This window comes from Pteropus medius, unplaced genomic scaffold (assembly GCF_902729225.1).
Source record: "Pteropus medius unplaced genomic scaffold, Ma_sr-lr_union100, whole genome shotgun sequence".
Taxonomy (NCBI): Eukaryota; Metazoa; Chordata; class Mammalia; order Chiroptera; family Pteropodidae; genus Pteropus; species Pteropus medius.
Genome location: NW_024349800.1, coordinates 18966851 through 18992853, shown reverse-complemented (window position 1 = coordinate 18992853; position 26003 = coordinate 18966851).

Sequence of the window (26003 nt, the reverse complement as noted above, 5' to 3'; positions counted from 1 at the left end):
CAGTCTTTGCAAGATACTTTAGCAGTTTCTTTCAAAGATAACCAAGGTATTACCATATGTTTACTCGATCGAGTTGAAAACTTATGTCCACACAAAAATCAATGTTTGCAGCTGTATTTATAATAACCTAAATCTAGAATCAATGAAAATGTCCTTCAGTAGGTGAATGGATTAAAAAACAAAAAGCTGTGATACATACATATAATGGAATATTATTTAATGATTAGAAAAAATGAACTATTAATCCATGAAAACATATGAAGAAATCCTAAATGCATATTGCTAAGTGAAAGAAACCAGTCTGAAAATGCCACATGCTGCATTATTCCAATGATACGACATTCTGGAAAAGGTAAAACTTTAGCGGCAGGAAAAAAATTAGTGGTTGCCAGTGGTTGGGTGGCAAAGGAATGAACAGAAAAAACAGGATTTTTACATCAGTGAAACTATTCTGTATGAAATTTTAGTGATTGATACATGGCATTATGCATTTGTCGAAACCTATATAACTGTAAAACACAAAGAATGAGCCTTAATATAAACTATGAACTTTAGTTATAAGGAGTTCATTTATTTTAACAAATATGCCACACTAAACCATAATGTTAATAATAGGGAAACTATATGGGAAAAGGAGGTATATGGAAACTCTCCATACCATAGTATCCATTCAGTTCTTTTGCAAATCTAAAACTGCTAGAAACTAGTCTATTAATTTTTTTTTAAGTTAATTGGGGAGTAAAACCACTTTTTCTATTATTCTTAAGAGTATATTAAGGACTTGACTGGGCAATTCTTCGCTTCATTTAGTTTAACTGTGGCTGCTCATTAATGTTCTGCTGACAGATGGGCTGGTCTGGAATGTCCAAAATGGCTTCACTCTCATGTCTGGGGTCTTGGCAGGAAGGAATAAGCAGCTGGGCTTATCTGAGACTGACGATCTGAGTGTGCACACATGGCCTCCCCGGCAAGTTGTTCTCAGTGTAATTCAATTTTTTACACGGTGAGTGACTAAGGCTCCCAGAGAGAGTGTTGTACGATTTAGGAAGTGGAAGTTGCTGCTTTCTTAAGTCCTGGGCTCAGAACCTGGTGCGGCGTCACCTTGTCCATGGTCTTGACAGAGCCTCCAGAGATTCAAGGAGAGACATAGAACCCAACACTTGAGGAAGGGTGTCAAACAATTTATGGCCATCTTTATTCCACTGCATTCTCAATGAGAATGCTGACATCATTTTGTCTTAATTATATTAACTGTAGATGTTGCACATGACTTTATGCCTTTTACTAGTTTAATGAAATTTCCTTTCATTCCTAATTTGATAATTTTTTAAAGAATTGTTGTTGACGTTTTAAATGCTTTTCCTCATCTACTGAGATGGTCATATGGCTTTCCTTCTTATGACATTAATGTGGTGTATTACTTTGTATATAGATTTAGTAACTGTAAAATAGCCTCAAGTAAGAATGGCTTAAAGAAGATAAAAGTTTAATTCTTTCTCATTTAATAGACCAGGCACATAGATTGCAACTCTGGTATAGAATCTGTTCCTGATTCTTTCTGCCTTGTGCCTCCATCCTAATATTGTCCATAAAGGTATTATACTGATATCAATGTTTCTGCATGTGGAAAACAGAAAAGGGTGTACTTCTTTTTATTTAAGAGAACTGACTGGAAGTTAAATATATCACACCATCTCACATCCTTTTGGCCAGAATTTAGCCCCATGACAGCACACATTTGCAAAAAAGCTTGGGAAATCAGTGAGCTGTTCTGGAAAGCACATGCCCACATTAAATTTTTTTTCTTAATTTTAAAAAAGACTATTTCTGGGAAGGCATATTTCTAGGCAAAAATTGTATTTACATTGAAGAGGCAAAAAATAAATATTAGGACAATAAATAGTCCTAACACATGTGGTGAATTATATGAATCAATTTTCTAACATTAACTCAAGCTTGCATATCTGGGATAAATGCAGTTGGCTCCTGCCGAATCATCATTTTTTTAAACAGTGCTGATTTGCTACTCTTCAGTTTCAGACCTTTTTCACAAAAGAAATTGACCTATAAGTTTCCTTTTTTATACTATCCTAGTCTGTTTTATCAAAATTACGCCAGGTTCAAAAAATTAATTTGAGAATAAGACCTTTTTTTTTATTTTCCTGAAGCTGGGTCTCTTTATTTCATGAATGTACTATGAATCATGAATGTACTATGAATCGAAAATCACTTCAGTTACTTTTGTCTGACCATACAGGTAGCCTGTGCAAACACAAACTGGAGTGAGGATTGACTGTTTTTCCTCTCCTCCAGATGCCAAATTTAAGACAGGTTTTAGCTGTTTCGTTGTTGGTTTTGTTTTGCTATCTTATTCTGCTTAGCAGTTTTATTTCCCTTTTATTCTCACAATGCTGGTGAAATTGGTTTTCCAGCTTTATAAGAGGAGTCCTTTATTTGGGCTGCTCCTACCCTAGGCGAGACATTGTCTCCTCACTCTCATTCCCATACAATTGTCAGAGCAGAAATTCAAGGCATCCAGGATTTTTTTTTTTTCCCAGTAATGATTAATGTAAAGCAAGCTTTGATGATTGTTTACCTTGTAGGTGTTCTTCATCTCATTTTCGTTCTCTGGGATTATTTCTGTCTTGCCACCTCAACAATGCAGATATAAACATGTTTAGTCTTTCTAAAACACACACACACACACACATACACACACGCATGTACACCAGCTTTTTCGCTGTTTCAAGTGGGAAAGTCAGTCAGGCCTACTTTACTGCCGAAAAGAGAAGTGACAGAGGACATCTAGATCATCTCTCCTCCCATTCCTTCACTCAAAGTCTGTCATTAAATATAATTATTTAATTATCTTATCATATATATATATAAATATAATTAACTTTTATATATTACTTTTACTAAAATGTGTAAGTAAACAATAAAAAGGCACTTAAGTGTAATTTGGGGTAATTGCTTCATTTATATTTTAAGTGAACTTGTTGCCTAAAGAACATACCTGATTACATGACCTAGTTGTTCATAAATCTTTCACTGCCTGCTGTCGAATAAAGAATGCCGCTCCTACTCCTTACCATACATTAAAAGAACCTCAAAAATGGCCCCAAATGACCATTTAATGGTTTTCTACAAACTTTCCCTTAATTCATGTTTCTCTGCATACAGTTTAGGCTACTACCCAGAGCAGTCTCTATTACTTCATGAAAATGATCTTCACTTTCTTGCCTTGTTGCCTGTAATACTGAGACATTATCTACCTGGATTGGTTTTAATTTTTATGTCTACCTATCAAAATCTTACCTTTGGTATCTCAATAACTTTTCAGATATACTAGCCGTGAATAATATCTCTCTCATCTACATTACTAAAACAATTTTCTAAGACCTTTCAAAATAAAGCAACCTCAAGATTCACATTATAATCATTGCTCTATGTGCCCATCTCTCTAAGCCATGTCATTTCTGAGGATAGAGACCATGTTTCAATCACCTTGGACTCTCCCTAGGAACCTAGAACTTCACTCAATGTATTTGTCAGTATTCATTTATTGAGTTCAATTATGTTTTCTCTTTCTGTTTCTTTTAATTTGCAGCACAATAGATGTATATTCCTAAAGTTATCCATGTCAGGCATTGAAAATATTTTCCACTGACACTTAAACTTAATAAAATAATAAAATAAGATAAGATAAGATAAGATAAAATAAAGTAAAGTAAAGTAAAAAGCACAAGGGACATTTTAACAAAACAACAGGGGATTTTTATGAGTGGAAGGATTTAGCCTGAAAGGCAGGAATCTCTGTGGGCCTCTCAGAACTATGCAGCTGTACTGCTGGCTGAAATCTGTAGTTTAAGAGATATTTTCTAAGTCTGTTGTTGTTATTAATTTGAGGAGAAGAGGTCTCTGTAGAGGAAAAGAATCCAGGATTTTTTGTTTCCTTTTCCATCACTCACAGTCGCTGTAATGTCAACACCATTTAGGTCAAATTTCAGGCATTCAAAATGTGCAGCTTCGTCCAGCTGCAAGAACTAAAACTCTTCTAGAGCACCATAGCCTGACCTATAAAATATGTCTGAGGGTGTTAGTAACAATTAACAGGTGCGTACCTTCCCCAGAAAGCTTTCATATGACTTGAAATGTATAAAGTAGTATACTTGCTTTTTATAAGAATGACATATAGGCAAATATATATCTGTTTTTACTAATGGATCTCAAAGAATTGGAATTGTTTAACTATGTATATTAAGCCGTGTAAATATGTTAGCAAAAGACTCCTTGTCCCTCATCAAAGACGGTGCTCGTTGGACAAGGTCACGGCTCTGCTGCCCAGCAGCCTGCCCTTGAGCCTCTTTTCTTCCAATACTAGGAAGATTAAAATCCTCTTCAAGTTACTTAGCTTATCTAACTTTTGGCTTCCTTATATATAAAGTGAAGACAATAATGCAACTGATGGTGTTATTGTGAGAATTCAACATGGTAACACAGGTATCGGTCCTGGCCCAAAGATGAGCGATCATTAAATGTTAGAATTCATTTTATAAAAAATAATTTTGTTATTATTGAACCACAGACTCCCGTCCCTCCACCTCATGTCTTTTCTTTTGTCTTCATCTTCATCATGCTCCTTAGTGGCTTCTTCTTTCACTCTTTTTCTTGGCTGTGAGCCACACCCTTCCTTTTCAAACTGCCAAAACCCACACGATCAGGTCAATAACACATTTACAACCTGCCTATGTTTTCCTCCTCTTTGTCCTTCTATTTCCACTTTAGCAATCCCCACATTTCAATAACCCCTATTGCCCAATTTCTCTTCCCATATTGTAAACCGAAGCAAGTCACTAAACAATAGTTGACCGAGTCAACTGACCTTAGCTGGGCTCTCATTGTATCTCAGTAATTCTTTTATTTATCACTTGTTGACTCCCTATTGCATTCCTTGCTGCAGCTGTTCCAAATGTTTCCGCTCTGCTCCAGTCCCTAACCCCAGCCCTCCTCCCTCCCCTCGTAGCACATAACCTCACCTCCTACCGAGAAAATTGAAACCATCCCAACCTAAGTTTACACAATTTCCCTCCTCTTCCACTCCGAAAGTCTGTGCATCTCTCCGTCTTTGCTTTTGCAGTGACTTAAGGAAATGGTTTCCTTTGCAGGGAATCAGCATCCCACTCTGGCGGAGTGCTTTGCGTTTAGAGTCAAAGCTAAATACTCTGTGTTAACGTGGTATGACATTGACAAGGTTTCCAATCTTACAGCCTCAGCATCACATCTCTAAAATGAATAATTTCCACCTTATAAAGGGGTAAAGACTAATTAACAAATATGGGTAGATAATAAACATTTAATAAATTTGCAAAGCCAAAGCTCTTAACCTGTGGTCTTGAGCCTGTCTGCCCTAATATGGATGATAATGATAATAATGATGGTGATGATGGTGATAAAGGTAAACAATAATCTTCATGCCTTTCCTAGTTAGTTACTTCCCCAATGATCTCTTTTCTTTCTTAATTCTTTAACTCGATTCAGTTCATTGGATATTTCTTTCTTCCTTATACATGGTCAAGTTTTGTTTTGTTTTTTTTTTTCTTTAAAAGAAAAATAAAAAGCCTGCCTTCCTTTCGAGCTAAAATCCCATTGCCCCAACTTTTTGATCAGTATCCTTGAAAAAATTTCCTACCATAGCTGCCTTTTCATCTTTTCCAGATAGGTTTTAAAACCCTTTAATATAACTTCCCCACACTACATAAACTGATTTTTAAATATACCACTGAATTTATGCTCATCCAACATCATTTCCTCAGTCTCCGGCCTCAAACTCTCTTGTAGCCCTCGTTCTGACTCATCCACTCCTTTCTTTGGTTGCTAAAACTTCATACAAAGCTCACTCCCTTCTTCTTTCTCTATGTTCTTTACTTGCTATTATCATTTCTTCTAAAACCAAAATTTAGCCATTCTTCAAAGTTTAGTCCCTGGTTTTATTCTTGCATTTTCTCTGAGCAATCTCATCAATTGCCATAGTTTTAATAATTAGAATCTCAAGGTGAATGCTTATATTTAAGCAATTTTGTATTCTCTGCAACGTTTTTTTTTTCTTTTTCTTTTTAACAGTATAAAACTATTTGTAAGTATTTTCAGTTTGGCATATACTGTAGTGTCTCTTTTTCCACTTTCTAAGCTTCCTAGTTTTTATTACCTCTGAATATCTATACCTGAAAGTCCTATCTAAATTAAAATTATGCACAGAAACAGAAAATTTATCTAATTTCATGGAAAAATGGCTCTTTGAGTTTCTTATTTCTATTCAATAATATTTCATATTCAAATCACCTAATCTTAAAATAGTAAAGATATTAAATCAGCAACAAATATTTATTGATATCTACTCTGTGATAAATCTTGGTACATAGCAAGAAACAGTGGTTCCTGAATTCTTAGAGACTAAGTCTAATATAAAGGTACACATTGAACAATCAATACAATTTTTATCAATATCAGAAAGAGAGAGTACAAGATGCAATTCAACTTTGTATTGCGATGAGACAATTAATCTGAAGAACAAATGAAAAGAGGTCACTGAAAGTTACCTAATGGAAGAGTTATGCGTAGTAGAGAAGCAGAGGAAGATGAAGAATGCAGGCAGAGAGAAGAGTATGCATGAGTGCCCCAGGGTGAGAAGAAGCTAGGGAACCGAATAGCTTGAATAGAATGGTTTAAAAGGACATAAGCAGAAGTACGATCTTACAGAGTTTCTAAGCCATGTTAAACTTTGGCAATTTATCCTAAAAGGCAAAGGAAGTCATTGAAACTTTTAAGTGAAGGACCATAAAGACCACATTTGTATGTTTTGTCTCTTTTTCTCTAGATTTATTGAGATAGAATTGATGTACAAACACCTATAACTGTGGAAGTTTAAGGTGAGAAACATGCTGATCTGAATACACCTATATTACAATACGGTTACCACCCTAGTGTTAGCTAACAACTCCATCACTTTGCTTAACTATCATTTCTTTTTAGTGGTAAAAACTTTTAAGATCTACTCTGTTAGAAATTTTTAAGTATATAATAGAGTACCATTAACTGTAATGACCATGCTGTGTCTTAAATACTTGGAATGTATCCATCTTAAAATTGGATGTTTCCCCCCAACCCTTTACCCCCTGGTAACAAATATTCTACTCACTATCTCTATGAGTTTGGTGTTTTGGACTTCTGATATAAGTAATATCGTATAGTATTTTTTTTTTATGTCAGACTTATTTCATTTAACATAATGCCCTCAAGGTCTACCATGCTGTCATTAAAGTAAGAGTTTCCTTCTTTCTTGCAGATGAATAATATCTCTCTGTGTGTGTGTGTGTGTGTGTGTGTGTGTGTGTGTGTGTGTGTGTGTCTTTAACACATTCTTTATATATTTTTCCATTGACAGACACTTAGGTTGTTTTAATATTTCAGCTAATGTGAACAATGCTGCAATAAACATGAGAGTGTCGATATCTCTCCAATATCTTGTTTATTTCCTTTGGATATATACCCAGAAGTGAGATTCCTGGATCATATGATAGTTTTAATTTTAATTTTTGTAGAAACTATGTATTTACCTCTGCATTTTACATAACCTCTATAATACTTCGTTATTACATTTGCATTACTCATTCAACACCTTTAAAATGAACTATCTCATATTGTTTTCCATTGTGGCCATCCAATCTACATTCTAACCAACAGCATTAAGGGTTCCCTTTCTTCACATCCTTGCCAGCCCTTACCTCTTGTCCTGTCTTTTTGTTGACAGCCATTCTAACAGGTATGGTTTGATAACTTATTGTGGTTTTGATTTGCTTTCCTTAATAATTAATGATGTTGAGCACCTTTTTAAAAGCTGTTGGCCATTTGTATTTCTTCTTTGGAAAATGTCTATTTAGGACCTCTGCCTATTTTTTAATTGGATTGTTTTCTTGTTATTTAGTTGTATGAGTTCTTTATATATTTTTTATATTAAACCCTTGTCAGATATATGATTTATAATTATATTTCTCCATGTCAAAAGTTGTCTTTCATTTTGTTGATTGTCTCTTTTGCTGTGCAGAAGCCTCTTGGTTTAATCAAGTTTCACTCAATTATTTTTGCCTTTATGGCTTGTACTTTTGGTGTCAAGTCCAAAAAATCATTGCTGAGACCAATCATTGCTTTTCTCCCATGTTTTCTTCTTTGAGCTTTGTGGTTTCAGGTCTTATGTTTAAGTCTTTAATTCATTTTGAATTAATTGTTGTGAGAAATGTAAAATATGGATTCAATTTCATTTTTTTGCATATGGTATCCAGTTTTTCCCAACACTATTTATTAAAGAGATTATCCTTTTCCCATTGAGTATTCTTGGCTCCTGTATCAAATATTAATTAACTGTATTTGCATGCTCTCTATTTTGGGCTCTCTATTTTGATCACTAAAGTTTAATATCAGAAAGTATGATTCTTCTAGTTTTGTTCTTGTCAGGATTGCTTTGTCTATTTGAGGTCTTTTGTGGTTCCATATAAATATTAAGACTGTTTTTTTCTATTTCTGTGAAAAGTGCCAATGGAATTTTGTTAGGGATTGCACTGAATCTGAACTGAGAAGTCCATTTTCAGTTTTTTAAAGATGTTATTCAACTCTTTTATTGCTTGTTTTTCTTCCAGCAAGAAATTATCTTTGTTCTCCTAAACATAATTGTGTGGGCCAATTTAATTATGATCTACCTTGATTACACACACACACACACACACACACACTTGTATTTAGAGCTAGTTGAGAATTTTGGAACTGTAGGTTTATAATTTAATCAATCTGGAAATTTTTTGTCTTTTTTTTCAATTATTTTTTTCTACCCCTTCCCTATCCTTAGCCAAACTTCATGTTTTCAATTGCAATTATAATTAGATTTTTAAAATTTGTCCCAAAGCTCACTGATGTTCTGTTTATTTTTTAAATTATATATTTCCCTGTGTGTTTCATTTTGCATAATTTCTGTTGCTATGTCTTCAAGTGCATTAATAATTTGTCCTGCAACATATAGTCTGCAGTTAATAACATCCAATGTGTTTTTCATCTCTGATATTGTAGTTTTCACCTCTAGAATTTTGACTATATTTTAATATCTTTTCCATCACTACTTAACATATCCAATTTTTCCTCTAGCTTTTGAACATATGGAATACCATTGTAATAACTATTTTAATGTCCTCATATGCCAATTCTAACATCTGGATTAGTTTTTATTGATTTAATTATCTCCTCTTAATTGGTTGCATTTTCCTGCTTGTTTTCATGCCTGATAATTTTTTATTTACTATTAAACACTATTAATTTTTCCTTGTTGGGTGCTAGATATTTTTGTAATTCTATATTCTCAGTCTTTGTTCTGGGACACATTTATGCTACTGAAAAATAGTTTGAGACTTTTGAGTCTTACATTTAAGATTTGTTAGGTATATATAGACTGGAGCAGTATTCAGTCTACGGCTAATTATTCTCCACTACTGAGGCAAAATTCTTCTTAATGTTCAATGAATTATGAGAGTTTTCAGTCTGGCCCATGGAAATCAGGTTTATTTGCAGACCTAGATGAGCTCAAGTTACTCTATTCTAAACCTTTTAGGTGGTTTATTTCCAAGTCTCAGGTAGTTTTTCACATGCATGCACTAATCACTACTCTGATGAACACTCAAAGGATTCCTCTATGTATCTCTAGAGTTCTCTGTGTAGCTCTGTGATTTCAATACTGTCTTGTGAACTCTAGCTACCTTGTTCTCCCTGGACTATTTTATCTGTCCTCTTAACTCAGGAAGTTTTCCAAGTTCTATCTGAGTTTCTCCTCCTTGCTCTGTGATCTTGAAACTCTCTTGAGTCAGTAAACTTTGTCAATTATAGTGCTCACCTCATCCGTTTTTTTCTCTCTCAAGAGTCTATATCCTCTGTTGCCTCATGTGCAACATCTTGAAAAGCATTGCCTTATTGTTTTGTCCAGTTATTTGTTTCTCTTAGGTAGGAGGATAAATCCAGTCTTTGTTACATATGGCCAGAAACAAAAATGTCTCTAAAATAGATATTTTTAAAACTGGCACAATCCCCATGTTGCCTTTTTAATTCATGAATTGAGAGTAATTTTGGCCATTGAAAGTCCCTGGAATTTACTCTACCTTTCAAAACTGTAAGCTAAAAGCTATATTCTACTTCTGGAAAAATCAATAATTATACCATCATCAAAACTTTAAAAGATGCAAGGGTCGGATTCTTAATATGTACTCATTTAAATTGCCTATTGGCCGGTGTAAGTGATGATTATTCTTAGTATATTCAGAGAGTTATTATAAGTTTAATAAGCTATTTACTCAAATTGAAAAATCAACACAGATCCCAGAAACTATTATGTATTTATGGGTATTTCATATACTGCAGCAATAATATTCTAATAAGACCTGGTGACCCAGAATTACCAGTTATCATGGAAGACTTTATAAATTATATTTATGAATAAAGAGAGGAGTCCTGGAGCCTGATACCTCTGTTAAGTTGCTAGTATTCCAATAGCTCATAAATGTAGGTTAGTTACTGCAAGGTGGAAGAAAAAAAATCACTGTATTTGAAAACTCCACTCCAGGTACATCTCTTTTAGATTTTAGAGGTTACATATACCACTTTGGATATTCTGTTCAGAATTAACTCATTTATCAAGCTAAACCTAAAATCTGCTGACTCTGAGTGAAGCCCAGAGCAAGATGAGGCATTCCAGCTGGTTCAGGCTGCAATGTTCTACATTTGGAACTTTTAAAGTCCAGTAACACTTCTATATGTGTAAAAAAGAGATATTTCAGCTTGTATTTAGTTTTTTTTTTTTTAATAATGTAATAAAGTATCTAAAGGCATAATTCTAAAAAAAAAAAAACAGCTCAAGGAAAAGTTCAGGAACAAAATACAGGGGAAAAAAAGGCACAATGAAAATAAAGTTAAGGGATGAATCAAGAAAATAAAAAATAGAGCAACAGTGGAATTTTCTGGATGTGCATTCCAACCTAAGTTATGTTCCAAACCCAAACTCCATCTGTTCATCTTAGTTTTCTGGAACAAACTCCCACTCATTCAGACCCACCCATCTTCCACAAACAATTTCTTTTCCCCAGATTTTCTTACCTCCCACACTAAGAAGAGCATCACATATCACTTGGAATCTATAGTGCTTTTTATTTTGAACATCACAAAAACATTTGCCTTTTAGACAACAGAATAATCATTTTTCTCTGTGCCAAATTATGTGCTTCTACTTCTTATCCTGAAGGAAATAAAAACCAGAATAGGAACCTTGACAGCACTTGCATCATGTCCAGGCAGCATATCCAAATGTGTATCAATGGACTCTAAGAGAAGAACAATATGATGGGGTTTTGTAATGGAAGTCAAGAAATAAAAAGTCTGAATATATGAACCATTTACTTTTGAATGATACCATACTACAGCTATTTGAAAAGAGAAAAAAACCTCTCTGTCTTAAGGATGCGCAATTTGGAAAAATAAATTTCTTAAAGGGATATCAGATCTCTTTTTATATATGTATATATGTTAAAAGCATACTTAATATCTAACTCTTTGGGTATAAGCAAACAAAAAACTTTATAATGACTTGCTCTATAGTATTTTTAAAATTTAAATATCTATATTATTTTTTAATCAAGATCATCACACAATAGGCTGTAATATTAATAATATTCTTATTTTTAACTTTAAATTATAATATCTTTGTATACAACATGATGAGATCTTGGTCTCATAGTCCTGTTTTTACTGTTGAAACTTTTTTATTCACATGATAAAAATTTCAATAAACTCACTCTTCTGAAAATACAGTTAACTGAGTATTTATCAAGTATTGCCATCAGTTTACTTTGTCATTAAATGTCATGGGAGAAAAACGTATTTGCAAATATCTAGAATATTTTTGTTTGGAGACCTGAACTTATTGCTATACAATTTTTTTCCAAACTAGGCTTTCTGCTTCTATTCATGAAGTTTTCTAAAAGCATATAACTCTCATCAACTTATTTTAGAGATCTGGGTTTGTGATATAGTATCCCTTTTTTTATTTTGCAATTGGAGTAAATTGCATAAATATTTCTGTATATGGCAATGGGAGAAATGCAGTTCCTACTTGACAGATTACAAAAAATGCTTATCTTTTAACCTGGCTCATAATAACCAATCACATAAAAATTCTAAAGTTGCTTTCATCTTTCCTTTTTCTTCTCCATCATTTTTTTCTTCCTCCTATCTCTCTCCCTACCCCTTTTGCAATCATCGTCATCTTTGTTATCCTCAACATTGTCATCATCCTCTTTGTCATTACTTATTTCTTTGCAATATTGTGAAAATAAATGACATAATAACAAATGCATTTACCTACACTTTTTAAACATAAGACAAATAGGTTGTGATCTTTAGTAATCCTATTAAAACTAAGCATGAGAGGAAATAAGAATCATTTCAAATGCTTGGGATTTCTGAGGGATGGAAGGTAGCAATGCAGCTGCTCCTTGCAGGAACATTAAGGTCCCTTTACCCATATAACATTCAGCACACTGAATTGGTGATGAGCACTGTTCAGAAACCATTTTGTAAGAAATATGTTTATCTGCTTTTCTATATTTGTATATCTGTGTGTGATTAAAATGCCAGAGAAGTTTATTATAATTAGATAACTCTCTAATCATGACCTGGTGGTGTTTTTGGTAATTCATAAGAAAGTTAAGCTAATCAAGCGTGAGAAATTTGTTACTTAGAACCAATATAATATACAGAAACTATAAATGATATAACAGAATTCTACAACATAGTTCTATTATTAACTAACATAGTGCATTACTAGGAGTATCTATGTTAATAGTTTTAATGTGCACTAATACACATTCTCTTTTGCTATTTTCTGGACCTCCTGTCTGTCAAGCTCTGACTCTTGAGGTTCCTTGAGTGTTCTATTAGCACAAGGTGAGCACTTTATAAGTGTCGGTGCTTTTTATTATTATTTGAACTGCTATATTTATTGCCGATACATTTTTATTTTCCTGTGGTTGAAGAAAAATATTTTTAAATATAAAAATGCTATTAATCTTCTAAGTATTCTAACTTAAGTCCATGACTATTTTAGAAACTCCAGAGGTATAACTACTCTAGCACAAAATGCATTTGGCGCAGGCTTGTCTGCAACTGACTTCTAAGAAATGCATCCTAGGATTATGATAATTGTTTTTTTACTTCCCTGGTTTTAATGAAAATAAGATTATCTTCCACATTTAGTATTTGGTCAGTGGGTTTCCAAATTTTGCTATGCATCAGAGTTGTTGGAGTAGTATTTTAAAATACAAATTCCTGCCTCTCAACTTCAGAGATTTTGATTCTGTAAGTCTGGGATGGCACCCATATTCACCAAATTTTTTAATCTTTTAATATAATTTTACTACACAGTAGGAGTCAGGTAACAAAAACATTTGTCTAAAAGTAAATTATCTTTTATAAATAGGCCCTTTCCTATATGATCACTTCTTATGCCCAGATTAAAATGATTCCTTATTCCAAAAACTGTCTGTTTGCCTTTTGATGGTGTTGGGTTATTTCACATACTCGTACTCTGGTAATTGTGGGTTACATTTCAAATTTTATTTTTTAATAGGTACTCTATTTCTAGCTGCATGGCTACAAATTTACCGAGGGGAGGGGGCGAGGAATGCTTCCTCAAGGAAGGGCATAGACAACATTGCTAGTACTTTCTTGGATGGATTGGGAGGAATTGCATATCACGAAAATAAACACAGAAGTGATTTAACTTCATCCCAAGTAAATGATTTTGCTCTAAGCCACTCAAGTAGTCTATGACACTAAGTCTATATATAGTTTGCAATAACAAGAACAAAAATGTTTTTTAAGTTCGATTTACCCAGAGTGATGTTCTGGAAAACCTCAATACAATACTTTAAGAAGCAATTCATGCCTTTATTCAGCTTTCTTCTTAAAACTTCAGGTTTTTTAAAAGGTTGGATATCACTTTGACATGGTCAGTGGTTCGCTCATAACATCAGTGATCAGATTTGGGGCTACCTATAGGGCTCAGTTGCCTGCCAGAGGACACTGTCCATGTTTTAACCGGGTGGGCAGATAAGGACACAGATGAGGCCCATATGTAGACTTTCACTAGCAACACAAATAGCAGTTTAAAACTCCTACTCACAGATTAGTGTCCTCAATGGTTCTGAGAGAAACTTATGTCTTTGCCAACAGCCCTGAACTAAACCAAAGAAGACATTTTTATTTGAAAAGAGCATGGCCCTTCCTATTACATTAGCTCTTTTCCTCTCTGATGGTTCCAGAGAGCAGGTTCTGTCTAGCTCCACAAAGGACATATTTCATCAGGGGGCAATGCTCCCTTAGTGTGTTGAAAACTTTTGGGGGCAACACTTATCTCACATCTTGGAATCTGACTTCTTGAGATTTGCTACTCTTGTGTTTTATTACCTAGGATTATAATCAGGGGCTTTGTGCAAATATTGGGTATAAGGCCTCCTGACACTAAGATAAGACTAAAGAAGTGTAAAACTGCCAGATAAGTCATTTTGAAATGTAATGATTTATTTGAATGTTCATTGTTTAACATGATTACCGTTTCTGCTGCCAGCACAGAAGTTCATGTAACGCTGGGAATTGCCACCTAAAAGTGGACTGTAAGCAGTGTTTTGTTGTTTGTTTTTTTTCAATGCTACAAAAGCAATCAAATTCTCACATTAATCTCTTCAAAGGTACAAATTCTTTTAGTAACAAAAACAAAATGAAATAGTACAAGGGGTCTTAATACATAAACAAGTACTCTCAATATTTAGTCGAAATCCCCATGATAGCATTTTCAGAATAATCATAGAATTTCTAGGACTCTAAAAGTATGACTTGAGAAGAAAGTAACAAGTAAGAAAAGTATACTTCCTACCTCTGTTTCTCTAACTACAATATTTGAATATTTGTCTCACAGAATTGACTTTCTTAAGTGAGTAGATTAATACTTTCTCTTCAGAATATGTATATATACATATACATAATTATACAGACACAGAAGTTCATGTAATGCTGGGGATACCTATCTATATATATATATATAATATGTGTATATCTGTATTATTCATATAAAATTGATTGTTTTTCCCATAATTTACAATTTAAAAAGCATAATGAAATTAATTTCTATATGACACTGGAAAAGGCATCATTCATCATTTCCAAGGTTACAGTTATAATTTCCAAATTATGGCTCTTCTGATTAGTGTTAACTCATTGGATATCACTTTTTCTTGATGGGAAATTAATATGCATTTAATGGCATGAGACCTTGATTGAAAAAGACCTAGATGTAAAGTAGATTCTCTCTCATTTCCTTTCCTGTGGTACTAATTTGGATTTTGGAACAGGAGGTGTGAATTTATACCATGATGTGTGATTGAGTAACAGCTGTCAGTAATTGGATGCAGCAAAAAATTGTAATGAAACCTCAAGTCATGAAAAATTTACCTGACTTTTTTCATTACAAACACCGAAAATCAATCTAGGTTATTGAAACATCTGGCTCAAGTTTTGAGTTTTTGCCACCCTGAAAACCCTACCTCAAATAGTTCTTTCTACAATGGGAGACCATTCAAATTTTTGTTCATAAAATTGTAGATTAGAGTTCCCTTTCTGCAGTGATAGAAAGTTTTGTTACTATGTTTTATATTGAGATATTTGCACCTCCCTGAAATATAGACCCAGATGATTAAAATTATTTTTTCTAGGAATGAGTCTTGTGAATGAGACGGCACATTGGTTTTCAAGTTTTAAAATCTATATTAAGTAGAAATCTCTATTATTAAACCTATTGCCATTAAATTTCAAAATCTTTTCTCCATTGAACAGAGGATCTTACCTAATGTTTTAAAACTTTTAAAAATATTTTCAAATGAGACTAATTTTAGAGCGTATATGTTAGTATTAAATGAAAAATCGAGAGCTGAATTCTTCAATGAATGCTTGGACAATACTTTCACATTTATGCATTATTTCTCCTTCTAAAAAGGAAGATTATTATTGTGAGTTAGAATCAGAGATATCAAAATACTACAAAACTTTCTGAAATCAGGTAAATATTGTTGTCCCCAGCTTAGAGATCAAAAGTTCCAGGATAAGGAAATAAACAGAATATTCAATATTCAAACTCAGGTGTCCAGAGTTTTAAAGAATATAATAGAATCATTGGGTTAGGTATTAAATGAAATAAGTACAGCAATCTTACATTTTGTTAAAAATTGGTGTTACATTCCTCAACTAGTTCACCTTAATAATTCATTTCACAAACAAATAAATATACTAATTCCACATGGACTCATTATTTTTCAGTTTTGGAAAAGGAGCTTCTTAATAATTATTTTTATAGTGAGGATAACATTTAGATGAAAGTGCTCTTATAATAGCATCCTTCCATTTCAGCATCAGAGTTATCAAAATATAACAAAAGTTTGATTCAGATAAAGACAGATCCAAGGAGGACCTTTTCTAAGAGATATTAAAATAATCGTGAATAAGTTATCTACATGTAAACAGGTTCCCTTGTCTCATGGGGCAGGAGAAAAAAACATTTAAAGAAAGGTGTAGAATTGCTGTCTGGAGAGAATGCTAAACTTCATACGAATGAAGATAGGCAGCTGGCTAAAGGTTACATGCACAAAGCATGACTTAAATTTAATATAATCAGATTTAGTTCTTCGTTTTCGAGGGCTATAATTTTACAATTAGACAGCTCTCAGGGCGACCTATTTCCTATAAAAGTAAAATAATAGATTGGCTAAGAACAAGTTTAACTGTCATGCAATACTAATTTAGTTGTAAAATGTTATGAATTACATTATTAATAAAGTTAAAAATCAACACTTAACCTTATTAATAAAGGCAATAACAATTTCTCTTTAATATGGTCTATTTTATCATTAAATAGTTCAAACACACTGAAAAGTGTCAAGAAAAATATTATAAACTTTATTTTACAAACCCACTCAGTTTCAGGACACTTTAACTTTTTGCACTATTTGTTTTGGATCTTTCAATCTTTTAATTGTTCCCCTCCCTGACTTACTTTCCTCCATCTCTTCCCTGAGGTATTCACTAAATTTGGTGACTTTCATTTAGATTAAAAAATTTATACTTTTACCATATATCTATGTAGCCATAAGCAATATTTTGACTATTTTAAAACTTATATAGTGTCTTATATATATATTCTTTACATCTTGCTTTTTGGCACTAAAAATTGTACTTCTCAGATTTGTCCATATTGATAGTTCATTCATTTTAATCGCTGTACACTAATGTATTGCATTAATATTTCGCACATCAGTTATCTTTTCTGTTGTTGCTGGGCATCTAGATTATTAGAAGTTTTCACTGTTAAAAGCAAACCAAAATTTGAATGAATAATTATGCAGAGTTTTTTTGCACATATGAAACAGCCTTACGGTCTAGGTTTTATATCTAAAAGTAGAAAGCTAAATATATAATGTAAATAACTTCAATATTTACAAGATGCTGATAATCACTCTGAATCAACAATTCAGAAGAGTTACTGTTGTTTCACATACATGACAAATTTATTTTTGTTTTACTTGTCTAAGGAGTATGTTAATGTTTCACACTGTTTTAATCTGCCTTACCTGTTTACGAGTATTATATTTTATCCTATGTTTATTGGTCTTGTTTATTTCATTTTCTACAAATTGTCTTTTGCTATCATTTTCTCAACTTTATATTGTTTTCTTGTTGCTTTTGTTGTATTGATTTGCATGCAATTGTGTATGTGTGTGTATGTATGTGCACGCATGCAGCTATATGTATTTTAGATATTATCCTGCCATAAAAAATATTTTTAATTCATTTCTTGCTTTTAACTTTTATGGTGTATGACCATACGTAAATGATCTTCTTTTTGCTGAAATATTAATTCCATTCCATAAATACAGAATATATCTTTCAAACAAAAACTTTCAGTAATTATATTTCTTTATTCCCAATTTTTGGCTATCTTTAATATTTAATTATGTTTTTTCTTCTTTACAGTGTTGTTTCCTTGTTTTTTAATATTAATTTCCAATTTTTTGTCATTAATGTATAATGTGATTCAAGTCAGTTTTGTATATTAACTTGTTTTCTGGGGCCTTGCTACATTAGCTTATTAGTTCTATGAGCACATTTTTTTGGATTTTTCATATAATTGATTATGTCATCTACTAAAAAATGTATGGGGTTTTTTTTGTTTGTTTATTTTTCCCTTATATTTTTGCACTAGCTCAGATCCAGTGCAATGCTAAAGAAGAGTGGTGAGAGTGAACATCCTTTCTTTCTTACCTATTTTGGGGTTAAATAACTCAATATTTTACTGTTAAGTATAACAATGCTATAGCTTTTTAGTAGATGTATTTCTTATTTGCTAGAACCTTTATTCTGAGTGAATGTTGACATCATCAAATACTTTCTTTGTATCTATTGAAATGATTATGTTGTTGCTACTAATTTTGTTGCCTGTAAATATAGTATATCATAGTAATTGATTTTCAAATGTTAAACTAACATTTCATTCCTGTCCTATATCTGACTTGAATATAATAAAATATCAATAACATTTTTAAAAACAAATTTCTCAAATTTATTGGCTAAAAGCCACACAAAACTTATTATCTTATAGTCTATAGGATCGAAGTTTGATATAGGCCTTGCTATGTTAAAATCAAGGGTATGGCCGTTTCTTTCTGGAGGCTCTAAGAGGGAATTTACTTTCTAGCCTCTTCTAGCTTCAAGAACCTTACACATTTCTTAGCACTATTTCAAAAAAATTCAGGCTCTCTCTTTTCAAGTCTTATTGTTACTTGTTGTTTGAGCAGAGAAGTATAGCTAATCTTAACATTTTACTGTTTTGACTATATAACGGTAGGATTTGTTGGCTGAAGGATGGCCTCCCAAAGGTATTATATTCTAATCTCTGGAATCTTTAGGGATCTTGAGATGGGAAGATTATTCCGGATTATTCGATAGGCCCTAATTGCAATCACAAGAGAGAGGCAGGAGGAGATTTCATAGCTACACAGAGGAGAAAGTGATGTGAAAGCAGAAGAAAGAGGAGGAGGAGGGAGGAGGAGAGGGAGAGAAAGAGAGAGAGAGAGAGAGAGAGTGAGAGAGAGAGAGAGAGATCGTGGGTTTGAAAATTGGAGTGACATGAGCATAAGCCAAAAAATGCCAGCAGCCACCAGAAACTATAAGAAGTACAAAACAGTATCTCCCCTAGATCCTACCGAGGGAGTATGATTTCTGTCCAGTGATATCAATTTCAGAATTTTGGAAGAGAATAAGTAAATAAATTTAAATTGTTTTAAGTTATAAACTTTGTGGTAATTTATTACAGCAGCCACAGAAATCTGATACAGTGTTCTTAACCATTTATAATTTTTACACTAAAAGTCATATACATACATATTTAAATATTAAATTTTATTTACAATTCCATTTATATGCAGCGCATACAGCAAATATTCCATAATTCTTGCCAATGATGTATCTCTCTATTCTTAAGGAACAATTAATTTGAGAAATATAAGGATTTACTCGTATCTCTTCCTCTTTCTTACCACCCACCTTACCAAACATGTGAGTTTTTACTTTAAGGATCTCCCAAATATGTTAACTTCTATCCAAATCTGCTAACAGTATAAACTACCACATTAATGCAGAAATCTCTGTTTTATTGTTTACCCATAACAACAACCTGCAACCTGGCCTCCTGTCTCCCAATCTTATTATACTCACATCGACCCTCTGTCCTGGGGTGAGAATAAACTTCCTAAAAGTGCATGTCTGATTCCGCATTACTTCTAATTAAAATTCTTCACTGCCTTCTTCAGCTTTCTAATCAAGTTTTAAGAGCTTTAATTTAATATATAGGCCATTGCCGATCAGAACCCTCCTTAACACTCTAGTTTAATATTGTGTTAATATTAACACTCTAGTTTAATATTGTGGACTCGCTATTCTAATGACATTTTTATTGCTAGTCTACAGGATGTAACTGTTCCTGTTCTTCGCTCAATTAGCATCCTGTAAATAATTTTATCATAGCTATTACCACACTATATTTTATATAAAAATGATTTTACTTAACTGTTTTATCTAATCTATTAAAATTTTTCTTAGGATAAGGATCACATGAATCTTTGACCAACTATGCTCATAAAAAGTGCAGTGCTTGCTTCACATTTATGTTCATTGAATGGATGTTTTTGTATGAAAAAAAACTTACATTAAAGCCCAAATTTCCCCAAATGTACAGATACTTGTTAAATGAAGAAAAACTACTTGGTTTAATTAAGAAGTAAAAAAACACTGGGTAAACTCATGACTTTGTAAAAACTAAGAGTAAGCAAACAAAATTATTTTAAATAAGAAGATGCCTATTTTGTATTTAGTTACTATTTTATATCTCTGACTTTAAAAGGATACTATTACTAATACATTTGCATATTTCTTAGTAATAACTTATTTTTCTTCCAAAATGTTGTTGTCAATTTCGATGTTTTTGAAAAAATAAAGCACCTAAAATATTTTCCTTTTTAATTTTTGTTGTTCTCACCAGCTCATTTCCCCTTTTCTGGCTAATATGGTAGATATATGTCCAAGATTGCTATGGCAAGTAATAAAGTTTTAAGTATAAGGTACTAGATCCTATTTTAATAAATTAGAGAATTTAGTGTCTCAAACAACAGGATTATTTTTATTTTTCAAAAAATAGTTTATTCAAAGAAAACAAAAACACTAATTTGAAAAGATATACATATCCATATGTTCATTGCAGCATTACAAGTAATAGCCAAGATATGGAAGCAACCTAGATTTCCATTAATAGATGAATGGATAAAGATGTGGTGTATATACACAACGGAATATTATTCAGCAATAAAAAAGAATGAAATCTTGCTATTTGCAACAACATGGATAGACCTACAGGGTATTATGCTAAGTTAAATAAGTCAGACAGAGAAAGACAAATATCATATGATTTCATTTATATGTGGAATCTAAAAATCAAAACAAATGAATAAGCAAAATAAAAGAGACATAGAGAACAAACCGAGGGTTGCCAAAGGGGAGGAGATGAGGGATGGAAACTTAAAAAAAATATTAGGAGTGGGTCATGTAAAAGAAACAAGTGTTAAATTAATAAGATGTAATAAAATAAAATACTATAGAAAATTAAATAATTTTCTTGCTTTGCCTTCAAATCTTCTCTACAAAAACCCTGCTCCTATCTCCTGACAATGGGGTGCTCCTGACTACTTCTGGTTTGGCACTGCCCCATTTGAATCAATGTTTGCTCAAATAAATTCAATTTTTATTTAATGGTTTACTTTTATGAATGTTTATTGCCTCACATGAAAAAACACTGGCTAAAAGAAACAGATATATTCTAAGAACTAATTTTTTTCAGGGCTGTGCTTCAGTGCTTTAAAAGAAAGAAAGATGTACAGGAACAGATGTTACTGTTATGTCAAGATACTAAATAGCTGACCTAGTTGTTCCTAATTATCGATTGTTTCCTACAGCACTAGCCTTGGCTTCTGCGAAAGAGTTAGCAGAATTGACAGCAAGAATATGCATGATTTATTCGTTAAGAATGATCTATAGCTTCCTGCATTTTAAGCTCCAGGAACTTACACTGTACAATGCCATGTCATTCAGCAAGAACTAGCCTGAGACAGGAAGCACTTTAGCATGTTTACAGAAATATCTTTTAAAATAGTCTTAACTCTCAGACAACCACCTTGTAAAACCCTCACTCTAAGAACTTGGGTAAAGATTATCACTCCACACTCACAAAAATCAATTTTGGAGACTGACAGTTGTTCTAGACTGATGCTGGATTTTCTTTTTCCGTTTAATTGAATTTCCTGTAGACTGTGAATGTACTAACATTCACCAGTTTTTTCCTGACTCTATTAATTTAAAAAATATGTATTAAATATTCCCCTTATGTTTTTATCAAGTATTCTTTGTATACAATGGAGAGCATCATGATTGATACTTGTTTAAGAAATCAGCAATTGCTGAAAGGCAAGCTTGATAACTTTTATACACAAAATAATAATAATATTAATAATAATATTAATTAACATTTATTTGAGCACATAGTAAATTCAGGCATCTCTTCAGCACTTTACAAGAATTATCCCGTTTAATTAATTAATCCTCAACTGAAACTATGAAATAATTATCTCCATGTTACCAATATTCCTGAGACTAAGATATTGTGAGTATCTTGCCCAAAATGACAGAAATATCTGAAGCAACAATATGACATCAATCTATCAGAGTCCAAGAACTTAGTTCTCAATGACTATGTTAAAATGCATTTTTATTTTTAGCATGTCTCCCATTCCAGGAGTAAATAACACATGAATGCATCACCTGAATGACAGAGATCATTTCTGTGTGAATAATTTCCAAATCTATCTCCAAATTTTAGCTGATGATCTGTATTTCCTAATGCCTAAAAACGTTCTGATAGTACTAATACCTGTTTATACTCATATTGCCATCACCTTCATTTATTCTCAAATGCTTCAACTTTTCTTCAAATTCAGACTTCAAACAAAACTTATAATTGATCTTTCTCGAACATTAAATTTAATGATTTTCTTTTATCTGAGCAGCTACCATCTAGAGCCACGGTCACCAACCCTATCAGGGACCAGTGCTCCCATGAGAATCTAACGCCTAATGATCCGAGGTGGAGCTAAGGTAGTGTTGCTAGTACTGGGAAGTGGCTACAAATACAGATGAAGCTTTGCTTACTGGCCCGCTGCTCAGCTCGTGCTGTGCAGCCCTGTTCCTAATAGGCCACACATGGTACAGATCTGAAGCCCAGGGATTGGAGACCTCTTATCTAGATCATCAAGGAGATGTGGCTGTCAGGAGAAGTGACAGAGTATGGCTTTGGTAGTTATAATGGAAGGAAAATAGTGGGACCTCCAATCCTCTTTCTCTACTCTCATTCACTTTTGTGCTCATCTCCCAATTCCCAATACATACACAGGTGCTTTACTCTAGCGTATTGTGCTTTCCTCCTTTCTTCATCATAAATATATATTCTTGGGGAAAAATTCTGAAAACAAACAAATAAATAAATGAACAAACAATACTACAATGGAACAAACAGTAAATATTTACTTGTAATACTTTCCTTCTGTATTTGAATTGTAAAAAAAAGCCTAAAATTACAAATCTAATGATAGAATTTTATTAATTGCAATGCCAGTTGGTACAGGTTTCAGTAAGCTAAAGGTCTCTTTGCTTATCTTATTTTACACTCATCAGCCATTGATAGACACTTTCTCAGTAACACATTCTCAATAAAAGACTGAGTCAAAAGTAGAGAGATTTAGATGTAAGAGTTCTCTAAGGGGTATTGTACACAGTGATGATGAATGTTATTTGAACAATAATTAAAAGAACCTAGCATGTCAAAAGTTATGTTCCTTTGAGAATCTCCAAGTGGATGAATGGATTTTAAGTCATTGAAGAAGAAGCAAGGGAACAAACAACTTGAATTTCCACTTTATATTAACATTGATACCAACAAAAACCACTGATCATCAGGATTTTAAAGAAGCTGGAAATGTAATGTATATAATATGACCTACTGATCTTAGAATTTTAATACTATCATGATTCAGCTCTTGAACTTCACTTCTTAAGAAATTCTCTCAAGTATGCAGATTTGTCTGACAATAAATGTATAGTTGTCAATTCACAATTAAATGAGATGAGATGCATGATACTACTTTATGAACTCTAAGTACTATGTTAGTTATGAGCTAAGTCAATCCATAAGGTATCCAAGTCTTCTATATCCAAGTATTGCTTAGGCTGCTGAAGGTAACAAAATGGTGACAACGTAGTCTCTGACCTCAAGGGATTCACAAAAGTAAATGAAGAAATAAGTGTGTTGGGTTACAAGCTACAAATACTTCAGTGTGGGCAGAGTAGCATGTACTTGGAAGTGTGGTAGAAAATAAAATTATAAATATAGTTAGAGTCCACTTTGAGAAGGATCTTACCTCCTGAGTGGGAGTTTAGACTTTTTTATGCTAAGGAAAGCCATTAAAGTATTTGTAATGTAGAAATGACACGATAGGTTTTATGTTTTCAGATACTCCCTTTGGCAGCAGGATATTATACTGTAGAATACTTAAATTCAATGGATGAAGGAATGTTAACTTACACGTATAACTAAGATAGTGTTTATTTTGACAAATTTAGTATAAATAGAGATAGTAATAAAACTATTCATCCAAAGTTTCAAACCTATGGGAGTAGCTTAATATTTCATCCTCACACTTGTCTCCATATCTGTGTGTTTATTTTTCTGCCCTTTATGAGCAAGTATTCTTATCTTTACTCAACAGAGGAAGAAACTAAATCACTAAGATGTTGAATGACATAATATGAGATAGCCGCTAACCCTTTCCAAGGTCAGAAATAGAACACAGTGTAATTACTTTTCAATAATCAGTGCTCCCTCAAAAACCAGATATCCGTGCTACCTCTAGACAAGTAGAAAAGTCTTTCTGGTGTCTGGCTTTGGTTTTCTGGTATGGCATGTTATCCTCCTGCTCTGCTTCACACCTGACCCAGGAAAGAGAAAGAATGCATCTGAACATATCACTGACCTTTGCCCCAGTCTCAGGTACACAACTTCAACTGTATCTCCTCTATAGGAAAGAAGCATATCTAAATGTGGTTACAAATGGTCACAGAGTCCGGTAGAACCTGATTCTTGCTAATGGAATACATTCTGTCCTTGTAACTCTTGGAAGTATATTGCATAGCTTTGTAGTGTTTGGAAGGAGAAAATGAGGTGCTACCATGTGATGCACATGGTAAATGATGCATAATAATACACTATGTTCTAGTCATTAGTCATGTTCTCGCTATCTATGACTTAGAAGAAATCTGTGCATAAACAATTGTAAAACAAAAACTGTAGACATAAGTGAATCACATGAAAAAAGACAGCGATTAGGATAATTTGAAAAGTACACATATGTATTATATAGAATCTGATTTAGAAATAATACAGGTCTTTTTTTTGTATCTTTAAGATTAATAACATTAAAACATGGATAAATCTATAGTCCATTTATGGCCTTGGTTGACTATCAAAGGAGAATATGTAAATGAACAAGAATTAACCTTATTATGTCTTATTTAGAAAGTTAATCAGTCTAGCAGATACATCATTTCTATCGTTTTCTGTGCTGCATCAATATTCACTTTACATAATATTCATACTTCAGTTTGAATTTCTATTCTTGAAAAATAAATACATAAATAGAAGTAGTTTGGCACAGTGGTAAGACTGAAAATGAAGAAACTTGATAAAATTTGACTGTAATTCTAGTAGTTATTCACTGAGAAATCTTAAATAACTGATTAATTTCCTAAGTATCAGTTTTTATCATCTACTTTCAGTTAAATTCTTTTATAACTGACAACCAATTACATAAAATTTAACAATTAAATGATATATTATCAAATATTATTGTCTGTTTATTTGCTCTGCACAAAACTTAATTCCTCAATGAGATTGCAGCTCTTCATGTTTCTGAGTAAATAGTATAGTATTAAACACATGGATTACTGACTTAAGCTTTTATCTTAGCTTTATACTTTACCATTGTAATGTTAGTTGATAATTCAATATGCAATAATAACTCTTCTAGTTAGATTTATGAGGGTAGAATTTCTAAAATAAAACCAAACTTTATTCATAAGTTGAAGGATTCACTCTGAGTTTCATGAGTATCCTGTGATTGTAATGCTATATACTAATTGCTCTTTTTTAAAAAATATAT